The 17,886-nt window shown below is 46.8% G+C and overlaps 1 non-coding gene across 1 annotated transcript; it reads right to left on the bottom strand.

The window, feature by feature from the left end:
- Positions 1-662: 662 nt before the first annotated feature.
- Positions 663-798, bottom strand: LOC130034841 (small nucleolar RNA SNORA72). Its single transcript, XR_008794168.1, has one exon. It is a non-coding gene; the product is annotated as a small nucleolar RNA SNORA72 (small nucleolar RNA).
- Positions 799-17,886: the final 17,088 nt, after the last annotated feature.

Here is a 17,886-nt window from a genome sequence, read left to right as displayed (position 1 = left end):
TAGATGCGTGGCTGTTAAATGTGCCCACTGAGTTTTTTTTCTAAATGAATCAATTCACTGATTAGCTTTTGCCAGGGGTTGTGTTGGGGTGCCGTTCAGTGTGGGGATCAAACCCAGGACCTTGAGCATGCTAGGCAAGTACTCTGTCCTTTGAGCCACATCTCAGTCTTTCACTGGGTTTTCTTTTTTCTTTTATGCACAGGCTTCCACTTTCTAAAAGTTTTATTTTTTTCTTTTACCAATGTGCTTATCCTTGACTCACATTTTAAAGACATAAATCATTTTTTTGAGAAAATATACATTCTAACCAATCATTTCTAAGCCAGAAGCCTTGGCAGGTTGATGCTGATAACTCTCATTTCTCTTGGTGCTTGGTTTCCATATATTTGTGGTGACTTTTAGCTGTGAGCTTCTCTTCTTCCTGGGAAGTAGTTAGAAATTCTTTGACACCTACGGAAAAGGTGAATTCCTGTTCTCTTGTTTGGGTGCCTTTTAGTTGCACAGGCCAGATTAGATGGAATCACTTTAATTTAAATATTTTGCTCTTTTTGTTTTGGCTTTTCAGATCACCCATGGTTAATTTTATTTTTTTTAATTTATCACCATCATTTTTTTTTTGTGGAAAAAAATTAAAAGAAGCTCAAAAACAATCAAACAACAGAAGTTATCACCATCACTTCTCAGACCAGACCTAGGTAGGTAAATAACTAGGTCTGGGGACATATGCATGGTCTTATTATAGCAAATGTTTAGCCTGTCCTGATTATTACAAAATCAGAACAGCGAGACTCTTTGCAGGGAATACATTTTTTGTTAATATATTTCCTTGAGAAAACTAATTGCAAATTGCAAATTAGTTTTCACCAATTATAGTACGTTCAAGCTATAAATATGGATATAATTTGGCTAATAGTTCTCAGGACACTTAGTTTACCACACTCCTCCTCTACATTCCAGTGCCAAGAGTCGAGACCTGCCATTTCCCTTGTAGGGGTTACCTATTGGGAAGGCGTTTGGGTTTATTCCTAGCCCTTCCTTACACTGAGGGTCTGGCCCTTGAAAGTCTAATTTTATGGACCATCTCCTGACCACAAAACCTCAAGACACCAAACACATTCATAGTCTACTAGATCCAGAAAATTCCTCTAAGGCAAATAAGAGCTTTGGTGCTCTTCTTCCTTTCCGAGTTCTGCCCTCATTTCCATTTTTGGCCCGAGTTTCCCATACTTTCTCATTAACTCATGGAAGGGATTTGAAAAATAATAGAAAACATTTACCCTTGCAGGTTTAATTATCCCGAGCAGGAGGATAAGTTTAAACACTTAGTCTACCACCATGCTAGCAGCAGAAATCTCACTTCCAATTTTACCTTTTCTAGGAATCCTTCCACCATGTCTTTGGTCTACGGGCAGCCTTCCTTCTCTTTGTCTCAATAGGGTTTAACCATATTAGTTTTGGGACATTAGCGATGATTGTCTCTTCCTTTATAGATGAGGGATAGTTCCAACTAGGCGTGTGAGCCTGAAGGTATTTCCTGCCTATTTCATCTCAGAGGTGGCCATTGACCCAAGACCAGTCAGGCACCCATTCTTCCTTCTTTCTCATAGGTCACTTTCCACTCCCTCTTTTCCTTTATTTTCTTCCAGCTTGCTCTCCTAAGTGAACACATTATAACCGTTACTGGGCTAAACTCACTTCCTCTACTTTATGTGGGTCTCAACAAAATACTTTCTCATGAGCCTGAGGAAAGCAAAAGACTCATTGTTCAGAATGAAAGGAAGCAGTTGGTCTGGAGAAGTATATTTAGATACACAATTATAATATGCTGTGGTATGGAGACCCGTGTTACTGTACACATTAGCATTTAAATCTCTTATATGGGAAGAATGTAAAGTTAATTCAACAACTATCAGTCTGCTGTGGGACATGAATACATGCTATGTAAACATTGTCATTAGACTAGGAAAATGAAAGAGACTTCCCTGATCTTTCCAAGTTGTTCAACATTTATTCATTCATCCAGAAAAGAAAAAGAAAAGTCTGCCAGGCAAATCCTGCATGCCAGACCCTGTGCTCATCACTATGGTCACTGATGAACAAAACAGTCTTTGTGGGACTGGGGCAATAGGATAGTGGGGAGAACATTTGCCTTGCATGTGGCTGACCCAGGTTCAATCCCCGGCATCCCATATGGTTCCCTGAGCATCAGCAGGAGTAATTCCTGAGTGCAGAAAGAGTCAGGAGTAACCCCTGTGCATCACCAGGTGTGACCCAAAAAGCAAAACAAGCAAAGCAAACAGTCTTTGCTTCTGGAGGGCATGCAGTATATGTGTGTTCAGTGGGACCATGAGGCTGAACAAAGAGGCGGGTGGGTAAGTGGCTTCATGAAAAAAACATCAACAAGATTACTGGAGAGTCCCACAGAATCTCAATCATTAAAAAATAAATAATAGTGGAGAGTCCATGCTTCTCAAAAACACCTACCCTCAGGTTTCACTTCCAATAACTGTGTGTGGTCTGGACAGAGGCCAAATATGTTTGTTTATTTTTTATTTGGGGGTTATACCCAGCAATGCTCAGGGCTTACACTTGACTCTGCACCCAGGAATCTCTCCTGGCAGTGCTCGGGATGCCATATAGGATGCCGGGGATCAAACCCACGTTGGCTGCATGCAAAGCAAGCACCCTACCCACTGTACTAACTTTCTGGCCTCAAAATTTAAAGATGGTTCGAATGACTAGCAATAGTTAGAAACTATCACTTCAGTCGGTAACTTAGGATAGAAATGTCCACGAAAGGGCTTGGGGTTAGGTGTATGGTACGAAGATCTGGGTTCACTCGGTCCTGAATGTGGAGACAGGTATGGATAATGCCGAGTTTTCCCCAGGATGTACCTTATGGTTCCTTCTGATTCAGAGCCAGTCTCTTGATGTTTATGCGGTTCTCTGCTTTTCTCCACTGTCACTGCCCCATGGCATGACCTCAGTCATCGGTGTAGGAGACTAAGCTGCTGGGAAGCTTGCGGGTTCTGAACCATCATTTCATGAGAAATGATGAGGCTGAGTCTGACCAGGGGCCGATGCTCCTGCAGGAAGCCCAGAACAGGGACTCTGCCAGGCACTGTCCTCTCATGCCCTGGAGAGGAGACTCGGGCCCTGGCAGTGACAGCAGCTCGTGACCCCAGGACACTTGGCTTGGAAGATCCAAGGTAATGTCTAGGTGAGACTCTGAGACCCCAGGTTCAGGACAGAGATTATGTCCTTTAGGGCTCCTCCTGTATCTCTCAGGGACACACAGGAGCCCCAGAGATGGAGGGGTAGGAGCCATAGAGACCAGCAGAAACGCCTCCACAAACTTCCAGTCGGGTTTGATTTGCTGTCACGGTGCCAGATTTGGCCCACAAAGGCCCTGAACATGCACAGAACTTTTACCAAGAATGCTGAGAAAACCGATAGCATAGCAGGTTTGCCTTGTACACAGCTGACCCGGGTTCAATTCCTCCGCACCTCTTGGAGAGCCCGGCAAGCTATCGAGAGTATCTCGCCCGCATGGCAAAGCCTGGCAAGCTACCCATGATGTATTCGATATGCCAAACACAGTAACAACAAGTCTCACAATGGAGATGTTACTGGTGCCCGCTCGAGCAAATCGATGAACAACGGGAGGAAAGTGCTACAGACAGTGCTGAGGAAACCATTTTCCCTGTTTTCACCCAACTCCCTCTTTTCCTCTTTCATTCTTAATGTTTGGGGTTGAATTCTTTAACAATAGTAACCACACCAATGATAAGGCAAATGATTAATAAATACCAGTCTATATAATCTGACTCCTCATTTTTTAGAGGCATTATTTCTAATCTTTAAAAGAAACAGAGTTGCTGATGTTTCCATTTTAAAGATGTGGACATTGAAGTCCAAAGAGACTAAATAAGTTTCTCAGGCTCACACAAGACTATGGGGGATGAACGGGGATGCAGACCTACACCTCTCTGCCCCAAGTCACAATTCTTTTTTTTTTTTTAATTTTTATTAGTGAGACACCATGAGGTACAGTTGTAGACTTACAAATTTTTTGTGCTTGTGTTTCAATTATACAATGATCAAATACTCATCCCTCCACCAGTGCCCATTTCCCACCACCACAGGTCCCAGTATCCCTCCCACCCCCATCCTCCCCATCCCACCTTGCCTCTGTGGCAGGGCATTCCCTTTTGTTCTCTCTCTTCTATTGGGTGTTGGCAAGTCACAATTCTTTTACTCATTCCTCAATAACCTTTATAAAAAGCCAGTTCCCAACCTCTCAGCCTTTCCCCCACTATGGCCCCATAGGAAACGTTGATTGGCAAGACACAGTACAGCAAAGGGAAGAGAGTTGGTCCATAGAACTGAGTTTGTGGGGTGGAGGGGGATGGAACTGGGACTTAAACATGAGGGGGCTTTGGGATTCTGGTAGAGGGACATGGATAGTCTGGTGATGAGGATTATGTTGGAACAATGTAAGAATGAAATAGCATTAACACTACTGGAAATCACAGTACCTCATTCAAGATTTTTTTTTTTTTAAGAGAGAGTGATCTTCAGCTTCACAGTTAGATGGATGTCAGTGGTGAGCTGCCCTCTGTAGTTTATATGGGCTTGTCTAAATCTCCTTTTCATCCTTCAATCCCATCCACCTCCAAGATCTTCAGCTTTTCCCTTGAGAAGTTCTTGGCATTTCTCTTGCTTTGTAACAGGAGGCAGAAAATGACCATCATATCCACCCAGAGGCCAAGGGTCCTATACTCTTTTGGTCTCACTGAGAAGTTTCTAATCCCCACTGTGCTACTTCCGAGGGTCAACCATCAGTACCCGGAGGACAGGGATGAGGGTCTCAGGGGCTGGGCCCCCTTGGCATGTTTCCTTGTTATTGGAAATAGTATCCGCCCCCAACTGATCTTAAGCTTACTCCAGAAAGTCATAGGGGAGGATAACTTTCATCCACTCCTGTCTTCAGAGACACCCACAGCTCTCCTCACTTCTCACTGGGCACAGGAAACTCCTTCAGCTAGGGCTACCAGACTGGGTTCCCTCCGGAGAGGATGCAACCCCTGACCAACACACACACACACACACACACACACACACACACACACACACATACACCCTGCGATGCTCAGGTTCCCTCTTGCCACAGTGGTGACCTTCCATCCATGTGACTGATACTTGCATTTCCCGGAGCTGAGCTGTGACAGTGCCATGGCCTCATTGCACCTTCTCAGCCTTCCTCACCCCTCCTCCTTTTCCTCTTTGATGGCTGAGTCCCAGGATTCACATATGGCTCGTTTTGGTATTTGAAAAACTTTCTTGGCTGGAGAATTCTGGCTTCCAGGAAGGCTCTCCCATGGCCTGTGGGAGTCGGAAGCTGACCTGGGGGGGCCTTCCTGTGGTCAGGCTGTCTGCGCTCACCCTCCATGAGCAGATGGTTTCTCTTTGACTCACTTCGAATTCCAGGGTGAGTTGTTCTTGCTTTGACCAGCCAGGCCACAGGGAGGGAGTCTTGGAGAAGCCCATGGCGCTGAGCGTGCTTCCATTCTGTCTCACGAGGACCTGAGTGTGACTTTGGCCAAGATGTCCTCCATCCAGGCCTGTCTGGAAACCCTGTGGATTCTCCTCCTGACATCCAAGGATACTCCGACCTGCTCCAGTTATGCAAAGTTACTTTGTTGAATTCTGCACATGGATTTCTTTTTATTTTATTTTAAAGTTTTTATTAGTGAATCACCGTGAGGTACAGTTACAGACTTATAAACTTTCATGCTGGCATTTCAGTCATACATTGATCAAATACCCATCCCTCCACCAGTACCCAGTTTCCACCACCAATGGTCCCATCATCCCTCCCACCACTCCCCCCCGCCCGCCCCCGCCCCCCCCCCACCTCTGTGACAGGGCATTCCCTTTTGCTCTCTCTCTCTCCTTTTGGTGTTGTGGTTTACAATAAAGGTATTAACTGACCATCATGTCCGGTCTATAGTCTACTTTCAGCCCGCATCTCCCATCCTGAATGGGCCCTTCAAGAACCCTTTACTTGGTGGTCCCTTCTCTATCTGAGTTGCCTTTCCCTCCAGCATGTGAGGCTGACTTCTAAGCTGTGGAGTAATCCTTTTGGTACTTATCTCTACTATTCTTTCAGGTTAGTCTCCCATTCTGTTACTTTATATTCCACGAATGAGACTGCACATAGATTTCTCTTTTTTTGAAAACTGTTGACTTCTCTCAGTCTTTCTTCCCTTGGGTCTTCTTGACTTTCACATGAAACACTTCAATCCTGACCCTTGTGGTTTCCCAATGTGCAGAAATTTTCCCCACAACAAGCAAGTCTTGAGGTGACCAGTTGAGTGTCCTTTCACGTAGCTCAGTGCTGAGACTTTCTACCTGGAAGGAGCATCAGTTCCCCAAGTGCGGGATTCAGTCCATCAAATAGCTCCCACTCACCTGGATGCCAATAACAAGAAGGAGTTTTTCAGGTGACCCACAAAGGCGTGGGGACTCCTTGGACCCTATCCCCAGGTTTCTTTTATTTGTTAGAGCAGTTCACAGACCTGAGGCAAACACAGACATATGCTCCAGGTTGTTAGAGGTTGCCATAAAAGAGACAGGCAAACATTCACACTGAAGAGAGGAGAATAGACTGGTGTGTGGGGCAGAAGGTGGTACTTCCCAGTCCTCTCTGGGGCAACTGCTTTCTCCACCCATCCATCATCCTGGGCATCCCTTGAACCACCTGCTATGGGGATTTTAAAGAAGGCTTCATCATGATGTCCTTATCTGGCCTTAGCTTCCCGTTCTTTCTCTTTTTTTTTGGGGGGGGGGAACACACCCAACAATGCCCAGGGGTTACTCCTGGTTCTGCACTCAGGAATTACTCTTGTGGTCCTTGGGCTGCCAGAGACTGAACACGGGTTTGGTTGCATGCAAGGAAAGCACCCTATCGACTGTATTGTCTCTCTGACCCTGAGCCCTTTCTTCTCTCAGGAAAGGAAAATCCCAGCCTTGTTCTTCCTCATGGTTTTTCTCATAAACAGGAGCTCACCCAAAGTTGCCTCTGAAAAGAAGGACACTCCCTTAGCCTGGAAATCACAGTGATTTCAGGAGCTTTATGCAGACATGGTCAGGGCCTAAGATCAAACAGGAAGGCAACAGATGCTCCCCAGGCTCTTATGATTTAGGAGATGTTACAGGTCTCAGGGACTCGGTGCCAGGAATTGGATTGTCATCAGTATTTATGATGCTAGTATCCCACCAGCAGTACCTGGTCCTAGTACCCATCAGCAGTACCTGGTCCTAGAGTCCCACCAGCAGTACCTGATCCTAGTACCCGTCAGCAGTACCTGGTCCTAGAGTCCCACCAGCAGTACCTGGTCCTAGTACCTGTCAGCAGTACCTGGTCTTAGAGTCCCACCAGCAGTACCTGGTCCTAGTACCCATCAGCAGTACCTGGTCCCAGAGTCCCACCAGCACTACCTGGTCCTGGTACCCATCAGCAGTACCTGGTCCTAGAGTCCCACCAGCAGTACCTGGTCCTAGTACCCATCAGCAGTACCTGATCCTAGAGTCTCACCAGAAGTACCTGGTCATGGTACCCACCAGCAGTGTCTGGCCCTAGAGTTCCACAAGCAGTATTCAGTCTGGGTATCTGACAGCTCTCTTCAGACGGGCCCACTAGTCTTTGTCTTGCAGTCTTTTCTGTTTCCTAATCAGTGCAAATAAAAGTCTTCCATGTCTGATGAGTTTTTGTGAAAGTCATCCCTCGATTTCCCCCTTCCCCAAATCCTAGCTTCTGGGAGAAATGAGGAAGGGGTGATAGGGGCCCCTCTGGGAATGTTGGGAGAAGCCTGGCTCGTGCAGAAGATCTGATCCTAGGATCCCTGGCCTGTTCCCCCTCCCCCATGCTCCCTGGACCCCTGGGATAAGAACAAATAGAAAGGAGTCGAGCTCTCATATGGGGGGCAAGAGACAGAGGAGGCACGACTGGGGAGCAAAGGGGCAAAGACCTCAGAGGGAGGAAAGCCCTTCGTCCTGTCCCTGTCTCCCCGACTCTTAAAGATAAGACTCAAACTTGAACCAACCCTGTCTGGTATAGTTCCGGCGTCCTTTGACCAAGCCCGACTGACGTAGCAAATCAGATACCACCCGCCTGGATGACGCATTTCACACCACATTTTGTTTTCCCCAACCCCACATTGGAGATTGTGATGAACAGTGTTAGGTCACCCACGCCCAGCCCCATAGCACAAAGCCTACAGCTCTGGTAGTCTTTGTTCTGTGCTCCCCAGAAGGCCATGTTTTGCAGACATCATTCTCTCAGCCACATTGTGGCCTTGGTTCCTCCAGGATTTGATAGCTGGGAAGCACCCTGACGTCACATATCTAGACTTTCCCCATCTCCATCCCTCATCCTTGACATTCTCCCTACTTGGCGCCTGTTCCACTATACATGTTCCTTTCCTCTCCCTCTCTCAACTTTGCCACAAATGATACAGCTTCTGTTTCTTCTGCTCCCTGTCAACCTCAGTCTTCACAGAGACCAAAGAACCCCCAAGCTGGGATTCAAGCTCGTAGCTGTAGGAGCCCCTGATCCTGTGCCCCTCCCCCCAACTCCACTCCGCCCCCAGCCAAGGCACTCCATGGATGAAAATGAAGTGGGTATTTGAGCAACAAAATAAATAGCACAGTATTGGATTATAAACCGATGTCTAAAATAAATATCCGTCAGTCCAAACTTATATAAATAAGAGACTGGATAAATAAATAAGTGGGAGCGAAGAGACAAATGTTCCTATGAAGAACTCCAAATTATGTTTCGATACTGCCTCCTTTAGCAGAGGAACTTAGTTGGAGCTGGGGTGTGGGTCCTGGATGTAGTGTGGAATCGCCAGAGCTGAGAACTGACTGGGGAAAGGCGTCAGAGCCACAGTATAGGGCAGAAACCCTTAGATAAAAGGAGAGAAGGTGGGAAAGAGAGAGAGAGAGAGAGAGAGAGAGAGAGAGAGAGAGAGAGAGAGAGAGAGAGAGAGAGAAAGAGAAAAAGAGAAGGAGAGAGAGAGGGAGGGAGAAATAGAAAGAGGGAGAGAGAGGGAGAGTGAGAGAGTGAGAGAGGTGGAGAGAGGGAGAGAGAGACAAAGAGAGGGAGAGAGGAGAGGGAGAGAGAGAGCATGTAGAGAGCTTGTGCACCCACTTTCGTGCGGGGAGAAGGGCACTGTTGTGCGGTGTGTGTGTGTTTTTTTCCCCCTCAAACCCAGAGCATCAGTCTTGTTTGACAAGCCCAAGTGTAGGATGTTTTACAACATGCCTGGTCTGGTGCCTTTCATAGTGTGAAGGTCATTAGAAGCGCTGGCGGAGGCACTGTTACCGCCAAGAGGAGCTGGAAGAGAAAGGCCTGCTGGTCCTGAGACACTCTGATGGGATCTTGGAGCAGAAATAGGACAAAGGTGAAAAATTGGGTGAAATCTACGTGAAGGCTGGACTTCAGTGAAGATTCAATGCACCTGTGAGGTTTTCTTTCTTTCTTTCTTTCTTTCTTTCTTTCTTTCTTTCTTTCTTTCTTTCTTTCTTTTTTTGGCTTTTTGAGTCATACCCGCCAATGCACAGGGGATACTATTGACTCTGAAGAATTACTCCTGGTCGACCATATGGGATGCTGAGAATCGAACGCAGGTCGGCCACATGCTAGGCAAATGTCCTACCCACTGTGCTATTGCTCCAGCCCCCAAGGCTTACTTTCAATAGGTGTACCCAGAAACCTCAGAGGATAGTTGGGAAAGCCAGAAGTAGGTAAGAGGCACGAGGTATAAGAATATACTCCATACTTACTTACAATATTGTTGCTTTAATCTAAAATTATTCCTAAATAAAAAAAATTATTTAAACAAGTGAGAAAACCAGAATATTGGGGGTATGTCTTATTACACAATTAATATAGCCTCATTATATACAGGATTCAAACAAATGTTTACTGAACAAAACCTGAAAGGGCCCATTCTGTCCCAACTTCTGGTTTTCTGCTCACACCCTAAGAGCAAAAAATGCCAATTACGGCTTCAATCTGGGAGCTTCTTACCATACCAGCATTGCCAGAGGAGCTCACTTGAACTACAACTCATCACAATCCACTGGGCATGGCACAGCTAAGCTCAGCTCACAGGAGGAAACAGGCACGGGAGGTGAAAGGCATTGTCCAGGCACTGCAGAGCTGGATTGGGAGCTTGTGTAGGCAATGTCAGTGTTCATGCTTTAGCCACTTGGGGCAGGCCACTTTCACTATTTGCACTCAATCTTCATTTGTAACACCCACCTCCATCTTTTCCTTGGGATACACTTCCTTGCTACAACAATGGACTTTTTATTGCTTAGAGCACAGAAGTCAGTGTCTGTTGCCTACCAGTATCTTCCTTAACTGCTCGAAGCCATTGGTTTTCTTCCAAGGCACATCTACAAAGTCTGGTAGCATTTGGGGCTGTTACAATTGCGGGTGGGTGCTACTGGCTGTTTAACAGAATCTCTGGAGCAGCTCTCCACAATGACCAGGACAGAACCCGCACGACCCCCTATAGAACAAAGGCTTTTATGGCCCCACATGTTGGTAATGCCAGGGATGAAAAACTCTGCTGTCTTCTGTAGCAAAATTAGATTTCTAGGTGGAAATTATCACAGGGTGTCAGGGGTGGAGGGCAGTTAAGATAGAGGAGGGATTAGTTTGGAAATGATAACTCTGGACAAGAAGTGAGTTTTGAAAGTAGGTAAAGAAATATACATGATAAACCTTTCTGCATCTGTATTCCAAAACATATTGCCTAAAATGAGAGAGAGAGTGAGAGTGATAGTATAGTGAGGAGGGCATTTGCCTTGCAAAGTGGTTGATGTGGATTCGAGTCCCCTAACCCCATATGGCTTCCTGAGCCTACTAAGAGTGATCCCTGAGCACAGAGTCAGAAGTAAGCCCTGAGGATCACTGGGTGTGGCCCCCAAACAAACAAACAAAACAAACAAAAAAGCAAAAACAGAAAAATGAATTACTCCTGGGCTGGAGCAATAATACAACAGGTAGGGCATTTGCCTTGCATGCCGCCAACTTGGATTCAATTTCCAGCATCCCATAGGGTCCCCTGAGCACTACTAGGAGTAATTCCTGAGTGCAGAGCCAGGAGTAACCCCTATGCATCACCAGGTGTGACCTCTCCCCCCCAAAAAAGCCAGAAAAATGAAAGTGAGAAAAAGAGAGAGGAGAAGTGCTTTCCATAGAGGCAGGCAGGGGTGAGGGGTGACTTGGAGGGAAACTGGGGACATTGGTGCTGGCAAATTACACTGGAAGAGGGATGGGTGTTGGAAAATTGTGTGGCTGAAACCCAATCATGAACAGCTTTGAAATACTTTATCTCACTGTGATTCAATTAAAAAAAAAAAAGATTTCTAAGCTCTAACAGATCGCAGAGATGCCCCACTCAGAGATTTTTCTCTGTCCAGATTCAGCACTTTCTAGCTCTGTCTTCTCTGTCCTGCTCTGTCTCTCCCGTGTGGTTTCTCTCCTCCACTCTCCTCCCAGACAGCTCAAAACCCCTCTGTGTGGCGCCCCTGACAACAAATCTTCCATTGAGGAATGGAATCACAAACTCATGAGGGGGAGCAGTCAGGGGCTCTATTTCTGCATCAGCTCCGGGGTCCAGCACTCAATGCCTGGTGGATGAATCAGAAAACCGCACGACTCCCATAGCCCCTGAAGTCTAACTCTTCCAAGTGATGGTTTTATGGGTGTCCCAGCCCCGACAGTTCTGTAGAATCACCTGGGAACTCAATGTCCATCTAAATGTCAACGTCCATTCTCGAGGGTCTAGCTCTCATGGCCACCAGGGACAAAGTTTCCTGGCAGCTTCTTATTACCACCTGAGAGAGTCACCAGGCCAGAGAGGTCCTGCCACAGAGTTCTGACACATCTGAACTGAATTCTTGCAGTTCTTAAGATAATCCTGACGATAAATTTGTGTCAAAGAAGGAGTCACATGCTGTCTCTGTTCTCTAATCCTGAGTTTCTTGAACTGTAATGTGCACATGAACATTATACATGGCGTGGACTCAGTCGGTGGGGAGTGGGCCGTGAGGCTCCTGCATTTCTAGCAAGTTTGAGGTGGGGGAGGGTGGGGTGGTGGGGACGGATGCCGCCAGTGCAGGGACTCACACTTTGAACAGCAAGGCTTTCTGTGTTGATTCAGTGTCTAGGTACCTTCAGCCTGCTTCCAAAATTAGGCTCTGAAATGTTTGGTTGTTCTGTGGCCAAGCACCCAGCCTTCCTCTTGGAAAACCCAACACAAGCTGCAGCGGAACTGAAACAAAAGCTTGTGGGAAAAATGGCAAATGTTTCCTAGGAGTGAAAAAAAATAAAGCCAATAAATAAATAAAATAAAGCAGTGCGGCAACTCCCAAAGCGTTAGAGCATGCAAACAAATAAACAAAAAAGTCCTCCAAGAAGCCACCCCAGCAGCAGCTTTCGTGCTCCTTGCAGCTTTCCCAGCCACTATTCAATGTCCATTAGAATGTCTGTTAAGATCCATCACGCTGCCCAGGGTCGCAGCCGCGGCTGCACTCTGTTCTCCATCAGTGGGATTTACGCATATGGAACCGAGTGTGCAATTGGGCCCATTACATTCAACTTCCTAGATCTGACATATTTAATACCTACTTTTCAAATAAATGAAATCCCTGTTTAATGCCAGCCTGAAAAGGTGCAGTTGCTTAAGGGACTTTTCGCGGCCATGCTGTGGGAACTGTGAAAGGCCATTCTACCAGGTCCGGCCACTCTGAGACTTGAGCACCCACCGTTGACCCATGGAAGCACTTTGATAACAAACAAGCACGGGCACTATTAAAAGTCTCACTTAAAAAAAAGGTTACTTTATTGTCAGATTTACAATCACTTACACTTAGAAATGTATGTGTCTCAGAACGGGGGAAGAGGAGCTTCCAGAAGTCATACAGTCTCTATGTAGCACTGTAGCACTGTCCTCCCGATGTTCATTTATTTGCTGGAGCTGGCACCAGTAACATCCCCATTGTGAGACTTGTTACTGTTTTTGGCATATCTAACATGCCACGGGGAGCTTTCCAGGCTCTGCCGTGCGGGCAGGATACTTTTGGTAGCTTGCTGGGCTCTCCAAAAGGGGCAGAGGAATCGAACCCAGGTTGGCCATGTGCAAGGCAAACACCCTACCTGCTGTGCTATTGTTCCAGTCCTATACCTATCTTTATGACAGTCTCTATACCTATATTTATGACGCGCTATCCTAGAGAGATTTGTGGGTTGTTTCTGTCAAGCGTATAGCAAAACTGTGGTTTTTTTTTTTTTTTGGTGGGGGTGGGTAGGAGGGTTATGTTTAATGGCTATTCCTGGCTCAGGAGTAACTCCAGTGGTGTGTGGAGGATCACACTGTGCCAGTGATCAAACCCAGGGTCCCCCACACGCAAAGCGACAAGGTGACTTTGCATTGACTGAGTTTCCAGCCTTCACGAGTGCCCTGAACTGATCCTTGAAGACACGGTTCAGAGGTCTGGACCTGGATCTGGATGGCAAGACAACGCACCTCTCTCCCAGCAGATGAGAAAGAGGTAGATGTAGCACAGGGCAGAGAGAACCCTGGAACACCAGCCGCCTGACATCCTATGGGAGAACAGTGAGGACACCCCATACCTTGTTCTCGACCCCAAGGGTCTGCTGGTCAGCCCTTGCTTGCACAGGGCAGCTTCCTGGTTTGGGGCTGATAGAGAAATGGCATGTGCGGGGATCAAGGGGCAGGAGGGACAAAAAAAATTGGAGGGGGCATAGAGCAACAATACAGAATTACACAGTGGGTAGGATGTTTGCTTTGCACTTGGGCGACCCGGGTTCTATCCCCAACATCCCATATGAACCCCTGAGCATTATCAGGAGTAATTCCTGAGTGCAGAACCAGCAGTAAGCCCTGAGCACTGCTAGGTGTGCCCCGTCCAAACAAAACAAATATAATTCAGAGGGGAAATTATGTCTATAGTGTGTTTCCTTTCATGAAAGAAGATGGTGGGAAGCTGAGACATTCTTTCCAGAATGTTCTCTGTGAGCTGATTGGAGCCAAGTGCAGTAGCAACTCAATATGGTAAGAAGGGAGAAGAGGGAGGGGAGAGGGGAGAGCAGAGGTGGCTGTTCTTTCCCTTCATGTTTTAAACCCAGAGTCTACAGCACGTTATTACCCCAGTTGCAGACTGTGGCCATGGGAAAGCTTCCCTATTTTTGAGGGGCTCCCAAGCAGTGCTCAGGAGGTGCCAGAGCTACTCCAAGGGATCCTCACTTCAGTTGTGTGGGCCCCATGATGCTGGGAATCAAACTCAAGTCCCTTGAACAATGGCCCCTTGGCAACACCTCTCTTTAAATACTGCTCCTAGATGTATGCTAAAAGTAGACTATGGGATCTTACAGCACACAGTAGCGAAGACAACTGGCTGGTGGGTTCCACAACTCCCGGAGAATTCTCCGGGCCCTGTACTGAGCCGATATCACCGGGAGGTCCCAGATGGGGTAGGGGCTGTCTCCCCGCCTTCTTCCGATCGAATTCTGGTGACCATGAGCTTCTACAAGCATGGCTCTGGTTTGCGGGCACCAGAACTATTTTCTGAACCGCATGGCCACCTACGCGGCTGCGCGACATTTCCTGATATGCAAAGTGATCAATGGAAAGTAAACGATCTAGCCTTTGTCCCTGAAAAACAGGCTTGAATGGTGTTGGGAAAATCTGAGCAAAATATAATGCCCAACCGAAATGCATCTGGACTGTGCATTTAACTATGGTGCTATGCCGCCCTGGAAGGGGAGGGGTGTCTGTCCCTCCATCTGTCCCCCCTTGAAGTGGTGGCATGGTGGCCTGCATCTTTTAGAGCCTAATGAACAGCCAGGTATGAGACTGCATTGACAAGACACGTGGGGCCTCGTGGGATGGTAGCGTGGAATTGGCCCTGCTCCCCACCACAACAATGCTCCAGGTTGCCACCCTCAAATGCCTCCTCCAGCTTCTGAATGACCATGATCCCAGAGGCACACAAACCAATCTTGGAACCCAGGGACTTTTGGCAGTAATCCCTCTAGGTATATTACGAAAATATTAGAAATCCGAATTTGCGTGGCTGCTATTGTGGCCACACGACATCATATGTTCTTCATAATAGCAATAGAAAACAAATTATCTGATAATGTCTTTTTGGCAGGTCTGAATGTTGGGGAAAATTCCAAATAATAATGTTGGGTCTTTTGTCATAATATTGAATGTGATCAATGTAGAGAGAGAGAGTAAGTGGAAATCTGCCACACAGGCGGGGGGTGGGTGGGAGGGGGGGTATCCTGGGGTTCTTGGTAGTGGAAAATGTGTACTGGTGAAGGGATGGGTGTTTGATCATTGTATGACCGACCGAGACTTGAACTGAAAGGTTTTGTGACTGTTCTCACGGTGATTCAATAAATTAAAAAAAATGAAAGTAGACTATGGACTGAACATATTGCAAACCATAACACCCAGAAGGAGAGAGCGAGAGAGAGAGAGAGAGAAAGAGAGAGAGAGAGAGTAAAAGGGAATGTGCCTGCCACAGAGGGAGGGGGAGGGATGGGATGAGGGGTGGTGGGAGGGATACTGAGAACATTGGTGGCAGAGAATGGCCATTGGTGGAGGGATGGGTACTTGATCATTACGTGATTGAAACATAATCACAAAATTTTGTAAGTCTGTAAAAAATAAAAAATAAATTTGAAAAAGAACTGTTAAAGTAAAGGTAAAGGTAAAGGTCCTCCCGTTGATCGTCGATTTGTTCGAGCGGTCCCAGTAACGTCTCCATTGGAGACTTTGTTGTTACTGTGTTTGGCATATCGAATACTCTCGGTAGCTTGCCGGGCTCTCCGAGAGGGGCGGAGGAATCGAACTCGGGTCGGCCATGTTGGCCGCTTGTAAGGCGAATGCCCTACCGCTGTGCTATCACTCCAGCCCTTAAAGTAAAAAAAAAGAAATTAGTAAGAGCCAATTTGTGATTACTATATAATTTTGACCTATGTAAATATGAAAATTAAAACCATTCAGTACAGTGTAATAAAATGCTTATTCTCATTTACATATATACATTTTCAACTCTGGAATCTACAGTATATTGCATTAAATTTTATTTTATACTTGGATCTTGTTATGGAAATAATCATGTCTGACCTATCATTAATAAAACTTTTAAAGCAAATAAATAAATACTGCTCCTAGGTTTGGGGTCCTGGCACAGCCTCCAAATGAAAGTGGGGTGCCGTTAGGGGGTGGAGGGCATCAGAGGGTAAGAATTCAGCTCTTGGGTTTTACATAGTCGCTGCTGGAGTCCCAACAGTGGAGCCCAGCACATATCAATGTTCTCCAGAGAAGAGCAGAGATGCTGAGGAGAGGGTGGATTCATCCACATACTCAGGCTTCCAGATCCGGTTCCAGTCTCAGCTCACCTGTTCAGGGCACAGCTCCAGGCTGGGTCTCTTCCCTTCTGCTGGGATTCTGTCATACAACAACCACCTGGCATCAGTGTCCAGGCTGCCACGGCTGTTTCTCTCCTGCTTTGACTGTGGCAGGAACTTTTGGGCCCCACAAGCGTGGAGCAGCTCGGCTGGGAGACAGATGGAGTGAGGGAGAACTTCTACCCCCCCCCCACCCCCATTGCAGCCCCAACACCAGAGCAAACAGCCCTGTAAAAGGCACTTACATTTATGAACTGTTTCTTAACGCACCGACATTGATTTACGACCCTTGGCCGGATCTCTTTCTAGAGTTCTTTCTTTCTTCCGTTCCTTTTTCTTTTGGATTTTTAAATAAAGTATTAGTGTTACCATGCTCATTCTTAATAGAGTCACTGAAAACTTCAGCTGGACCTGGACCCATGGATTGGAACTTGTTTTTGATTGATGCTGGAGGCTGGGACTTGGGGAGCAAGTCTTTTCTGGTTCCTCCAGAGACCTCAATCAAGGCTGGATCCTCCAGAAAGAAAGATCCCTCAGTGGCTGGCTGGGCTGCAAGGGGCAGTTGGGAGAGGCAGGCGGACACCAAACTGCATCTGGAAATAAGTGAATCTTGCCAAATGAATCCTGCCTCTTCCTGGCGGCATTTGATCTGCTCATGTGGAACCAGGATTGCTTCGTGCATGGGACAGGGGACAGTCATGCCTGTCTAAGAAGGAAGGGGGTGTCATTTGTCATATTCTAGCCTGTGCCTCGCCCGGCCAGGTGCTTGATTAATAGGGATGAACACTCTGGATGCAAGTTGGTCTGGACAGGGTTCTGTGAGCCCTGGAGAACTTTTCCAAGCAAAGCTTAGCAGTGGGTGATGTGCCTTATTACTTAGCGACCAGCTTCATGCAAGTCTGGGAAGAGTGCATGCTATTAGCCTCTTCCTAGAGCAGGGACCAGCTGGCCAGCTGGTCCTGACTCTTCTCCCTGACACGGCTCTAAAGGGATTTGTAGGAAAATGAGGATAAGTCCATCCCCAAATGCTCTGCCCACCCACACGTGCCCCTCAGGAAACAAACAGCTACCTTGAACTGGATCAGATCATTAAATAAGTTTTAATTACTCCCCGTGATCATATCTCCTGGCAACTGGAGAAGGGGGGAAGGAGGCAGCGTGTATTGAACATCCTCAGCTGTCTCGGCTTGGTAGAACTTCTCTCGTTTTCACCCTCACACTGCCCTCTGAAGTACGAATCTTTCTCCCTGCTTTTACAGATAAAGGGACAGGTTGGGAAAGATGAAAGTGGTTCGTTCACTGGCAAGGGGCTGAGAGAAACCAGAAACCCAGCCCAAGGCCGGAGCTACCTACTATGC

This window comes from Sorex fumeus, unplaced genomic scaffold, assembly GCF_029834395.1.
Source record: "Sorex fumeus unplaced genomic scaffold, SorFum_2.1 ptg000061l, whole genome shotgun sequence".
NCBI classification, from domain to species: Eukaryota; Metazoa; Chordata; class Mammalia; order Eulipotyphla; family Soricidae; genus Sorex; species Sorex fumeus.
Note: the sequence above shows the minus strand (reverse complement) of the source record. Positions and strands in the feature narration are given on the sequence as shown.